The sequence below is a fragment of the Capricornis sumatraensis genome, chromosome 5 (genome assembly GCF_032405125.1).
Source record: "Capricornis sumatraensis isolate serow.1 chromosome 5, serow.2, whole genome shotgun sequence".
Taxonomy (NCBI): Eukaryota; Metazoa; Chordata; class Mammalia; order Artiodactyla; family Bovidae; genus Capricornis; species Capricornis sumatraensis.
In genome coordinates, this window is record NC_091073.1 from 44,291,846 (window position 1) to 44,297,845 (window position 6,000).

Below are 6,000 nucleotides of genomic sequence, written 5' to 3' on the forward strand. Positions count from 1 at the left end.
AAAAGTTCTGAGTTGGAGAACATGTATATTTAGCTTTAGCAGATTCAGTCAAGCATTTTTACCAAAATGAAACACTGAACAATAAATATAGTCCCTATATATCCTTGTCTAGAATCCACAGAGGAAACAGCAAAGTAAACAACAAATTAAAAGTATGTTGATAAACACAGTAATAGAGGTTCACAACAGAGTGCTAAATACTACAATGTGCTTTTGTGTACATATATACACATAAACATATGCTGAAGCTTGCAAAATAATATACTTTTATTACTATCATCTTAGAATATCAATGCTTCTGTATTGTAAAATAATTGACATTGGAAACTTAAATAATTGACTCCCATGAGAAAAAGTAACATTTTAATTTTGTTTAGGAATTTGCTGAACAATGCCCTACATGCCATTTGCTTGAAGTCTAGAATAGTGACGTTCAGTTCAAGTTGATTCCAGATGTTCAGCTCTATTGAATTATTTTCAGGATTCTTTAAGTGCTAAACTTTTTCCTCCCCTTCTGTCTGATTTAGATACCAATTCTCTAATAGAAATTATCACACTTTACTTCCCAGAAGAATGGACTGCATCAAGAGTCACCATGTGCTAATTAGGAAAAATTCTCCTGATACAGCCATCTGTCTGTCCCTGACACACTTTGGGAATATGCTTTTGCATATGAATATTGAAAGGTGGATTACTAAAACTACAATATTGGGGACAAAGGGAGTTTTTCACTGTATTATAAAACTTAATGAAAGTTACATTTAAAAAATCACCACAGTCAAGCCACCGAGACTTGGAAAATAAGTACTACTTGGTGGTGATGACACTGTAAACAGCAAGGAACAGCCACAGTGGTTACAAACCATATTTCTCTGAGCTGCCTCAACTATCTGGATCCCAGCCAAGGACATCAGGTCTCTATTAGCACCTGTAACAAGGAGAGACTAGATGCATCCCAGTCTTAAAAGAGGGGTTGCTCAGAGGTCAGCAGTTTCAGAGGTTTTCTGTAGGGGACACATCTGAGTACCACCAGCAAGAAGTCATAAGCAAACTGAAGATTACTGCTCCAAGGAACCATGTAAGTAATCTTAGCTGGGAAGGCAGGAATCATGTTTTACTTACCATCATATCCTCGACACTTTTCAATGAAAGACACAGTTGTAGTTACTTGACATATATTTGATGAATAGCAGAAAAAATGAAATTCCAAGTGAAATGAAAATTTAAAAAACTATGATAGAATAAACATCAAGTTGAATGAGCTATTTGGGGGTCAAGATAAATACACTGGGCTATGTGTAGGAGTTGTGTGTGGGTGTAGGTATGTATACACTCCCTTTGCAAAAAACCTCACAATGTATTAGGGCTGGAAGGCCCTTTAGAAGCCATCTAACATAGCTCATGTCATTCAAAGAGGAACATTCTTGGCTGTACTTACACTTCTAACAAGTAATGTACACTGGGATGGTGAGTTGAGTTCAGAATTCTGTCTTTTGGCTTAGTTATTTTTTTCAACTAGACAATGATGTTTTCTTGGGGGTTATAATATTAAGCACTGGGGAATATAAAGTCCTGTTCTTTTCATATTGTGTACATATGGATACATTATAATAGAACTTTGGAGGGGGGGATAAAATACTTATAGATAAAAGTAAAGATTCATTAAGACAGCAAGAATTCAATTATGACAGCAATTAAAAGATGGTTGAACTATTGGGCCTAAAAGTGAAGACATTGAATATGAATATATTTGCTTTATGAATAGACTAATTTATGTTATTACATATGGATTCCCAATGAAATCTTATGCCTAAATAAAGTATATTTTCTATCCCATACCATGTTTGGGTTTCTCTGGTAGCTCAGCTGATAAAGAATCTGCCTGCAATGCAGGAGACCCCAGTTTCATTCCTGGGCTGGGAAGATCCCCTGGAGAAGGTTTAGGCTACCCACTCCAGTATTCTTGGGGTTCTCTGGTGGTTCAGATGGAAAAGAATTTGCCTGCAATGTGGGAGGCCTGGGTTTGATCCTCGGTTTGGGAAAATCCCCTGGAGGAAGGCATGGCAACCCACTCCAATATTCTTGCTTAGAGAATCCCCATGGACAGAGGAGTCTGGTGGGCTACATTTCACAGGATGGTAAAGAGTTGGACATGGCTGAGCAACTAAGCACACACACACAACACTTATTTATATATACCATTAAAATATAATTTGCATCGTTTTATAAGGCAATAAATTTTTTAAATACAGGTATTTTTCTAGTACTAGTTCTCACATTAACTCTGAGTAATAGAAACAAATTGATCTGTGGACACCTCCTGTCTTATTTCTCACTGGTCAAATTTCTCTCCATAGGTTATTTAATCCCCAGCTCTTTAAGATGAGCTCATACCACAAGGCAGCTCTTCACCTGAGTCTGAAAGTGGCAGGAGAATCCCAAATGTTTTCCACAGCTCTGTCATGGAGGACTCTGTTGGGGAAGCTATTCAAATGCAACTGGAATAAGGTGGAGGGGGGTGGGGCTGGTTCTATAGTTTGGTTACCCAGGGGAAGAAGAGACAGCCAGAAGTGTTGAGAGAGATGAGGTGTTTCTAAGACAATAAGGGAAAATAAAAATAGAGCAGGGAAAAACTAATAATTAGCATCATTTTATGGTGAGCATGAGGACACAGCAGTACCCATAAGTTAAGTAACTTGCCCAAGATGATATATTAGCTAGAAAATGGCAAGTCCAAGGCCTGAACACAAATGCTTCTGGCCAAAGCCAATGCTCTTAATTTTACAGTGAACTGACTCGTGCTCAGTTTAAATGGCATGCAGCAGAAAACAATAAATATTTATGGAACACTTACCATACATCCAACAAATTATGAGGAGTCATAAAGAAAGTTATGAGGTACCTCACTGTGGTTTTGATTTGCATTTCTCTGATAATGAGTGATGTTGAGCATCTTTTCATGTGTTTGTTAGCCATCTGTATGTCTTCTTTGGAGAAATGTCTATTTAGTTCTTTGGCCCATTTTTTGATTGTGTCGTTTATTTTTCTGGAATTGAGCTGCAAGAGTTGCTTGTATATTTTTGAGATTAGTTGAGGTACCATTTCACGCCAGTCAGAATGACTGCGACCCAAAAGTCTACAAGCAATAAATGCTGGAGAGGGTGTGGAGAAAAGGGAACCCTCTTACACTGTTGGTGGGAATGCAAACTAGTACAGCCACTGTGGAGAACAGTGTGGAGATTCCTTAAAAAACTGGAAATAGAACTGCCTTATGACCCAGCAATCCCACTGCTGGGCATCCACATTGAGGAAATCAGAATTGAAAGAGACACGTGTACCCTAATGTTCATCGCAGCACTGTTTATAATAGCCAGGACATGGAAGCAACCTAGATGTCCATCAGCAGACGAATGGATAAGAAAGCTGTTGTACATATACACAATGACGTATTACTCAGCCATTAAAAAGAATACATTTGAATCAGTTCTAATGAGGTGGATGAAACTGGAGCCTATTATACAGAGTGAAGTAAGCCAGAAAGAAAAACACCAATACAGTATACTAATGCATATATATGGAACTTAGAAAGATGGTAACGATAACCCTGTATGCGAGACAGCAAAAGAGACACAGAGGTATAGAACAGTCTGTTGGACTCTGTGGGAGAGGGAGAGGGTGGGATGATTTGGGAGAATGGCATTGAAACATGTATATTATCAAATGTGAAATGAATTGCCAGTCCAGGTTCGATGCAGGATACAGGATGCTTGGGGCTGGTGCACTGAGATGACCCAGAGGGATGGTACAGGGAGGGATGTGGGAGGGGGTTTCAGGATGGGGAACACGTGTACACCCGTGGCAGATTCATGTTGATGTATGGCAAAACCAGTACAATATTGTAAAGTAATTAGCCTCCAATTAAAATAAATAAATTTAAATTTTAAAAAAATAACAACAAAAAAAAGACAGTTATGAGGGGAATAAATAAGAAAATAATTCTAAAGTAACTGTTATCTAGACCATAGTGTATAGGAGATCAAAGAAACATTAAGGTCATTTCACATTGTTTGTTATGGGAGATGTGGTCTGGATAAAGTGGATTGAACTTTTAATGATTTGAGTCATTAAGGAATGGGTGAATGTATATGCATGCATGCACATGAAAAAATAGGATCTCTGGGCTTTCAAACTGAGAAATGTAAGTTGTACAACAATATATTTAGTAATATCAGCTATTAAGGAAGAAATATTGTGTGGTACAGAAACCAGTCAGACCGAATTGTACAAGCGGGTTAGAAGTGGTTACTTCTGTATGGACAAGCATGAGGGAAGAGCTTCACTTTTTATATTATACATTTATATTGTTCTTTTTTTAATAAATATTTGAAATGGTTTAAAATATTTAAACCATAAATATTTTAAAATTTTAAACCATAATTAAAATGATTTTAAAATTTCTCCTCAAATTCCTCTAGGCTCCTGAAGAAGTTCAGTTTCCTGAAATTTCTCAAACAAGCTTGCACACCTGATGCTTTTGGAGACTGTAAGTGTACCCTTCCCTTACTATAAGAGCTGACTGCCCAGGTCCTAGCTGGCTTTAATGAGACCTATGTGGTTGTAGCAATTGTGCCAGCTGGACTTCAGAAGTGCTACTAACTGACTGATTCCTCATGTGCCTCCCTCCTTCCTTCTGTATAGTTTCACTCCGCCTGGACCACTATCCTATGCTGAGTATATGGGAACATAACTAGGCCCTTTTTGTTCACAGGCCTTCAGATCAGGAGGAAACGGTTCCAAGAAAGCAAGGGAATATCTGGAACTATTATAGAAGGTAAGATCCTTGCATTTGAGTTCATGATTCGTAGGGTGGAAACTTTGGGGCCTTTGGATGGCATTGAGTCTATTTTTTCTCAGAAAGTCACATGAATATTTGAAGGAAAGAGGGTGGACTGTGGCAGGCAGCCTCATGGTCAGAGATCGGCTGGGGATGTTGTTTAACTCCAGTTAAGCCTTTTGCCAACTGCCTCCTCAGCCAACGTCTGATTGTAGACCTCATAAGAAGCCATAAAGCAGAACTATTGAATTGGCTGCTTTGAATCCCTACGAACAGAAATCACGAGAGTTTATAAATGGTCATCATCATTTTTTAAGAGGGGGTCAGCAAAACTTTTCTGTAAATGACCAGATAGAATAAACTTTAGCCTTTGGAGAACATATGGTATCTTCTGAAAATATTCAATTCTGTTCTTTTAGCATAAAAGTAGCCTTAATAGATAATAATTAACAAGTAAGCATGGGCATATTCCAGCAAAAATGTATTTATGGACATTGAAATTTGAACTTAATATAAATTTTACATATCAGAACATATTACACTTATTTTTATTTTGTCAACCACATCCAAATATAAGTACCACTACTGGCTCACAAACTATACAAAAGGCCAGGTTGCTGATTTTTGTTTAAAGGCATTATATTTTAGGGTAATTTGTTATGCAGCAATAGATGACTATAGAGAGAGGGATCGTCAAATACTCTAAATAAGAAAACCTCCAGACGCACATAGGAGAAAAGACAAAGTCCTTGAAATGAGATCAGTATCTGTGAGGGCTTGAATGTATGAGTGCAAGAACAAAACAAAAGAAACGTCACCCCAAATAGTCCCTCTCCTCTCTGCTATTAACTGGGTCAAGCTTTACCACTAAAATTCTTGCCTAGAACTGAAAAAGTCTATTCAGCATTCTTTAGTTTAAGAAACTTGACACTGCTTCTTTGTTAACTTATTGCATTCAAATTCTAAATCTGAATGACTATATTTATAACTTGTGTTTCTTAATTCATCAGTGGTGAATACAAAACTCTGAAGTCTAGTGTCTGATTTTCTCTGTGAAGGAAGCAATGGGGTAACGAAGGTACACTAAGACCAGCAAAACAAGAGTTTCAATAGTTTGGGCAGAAGAGGGACAGATAAAGTTTGTAACACGTGCTACAATCATCAAT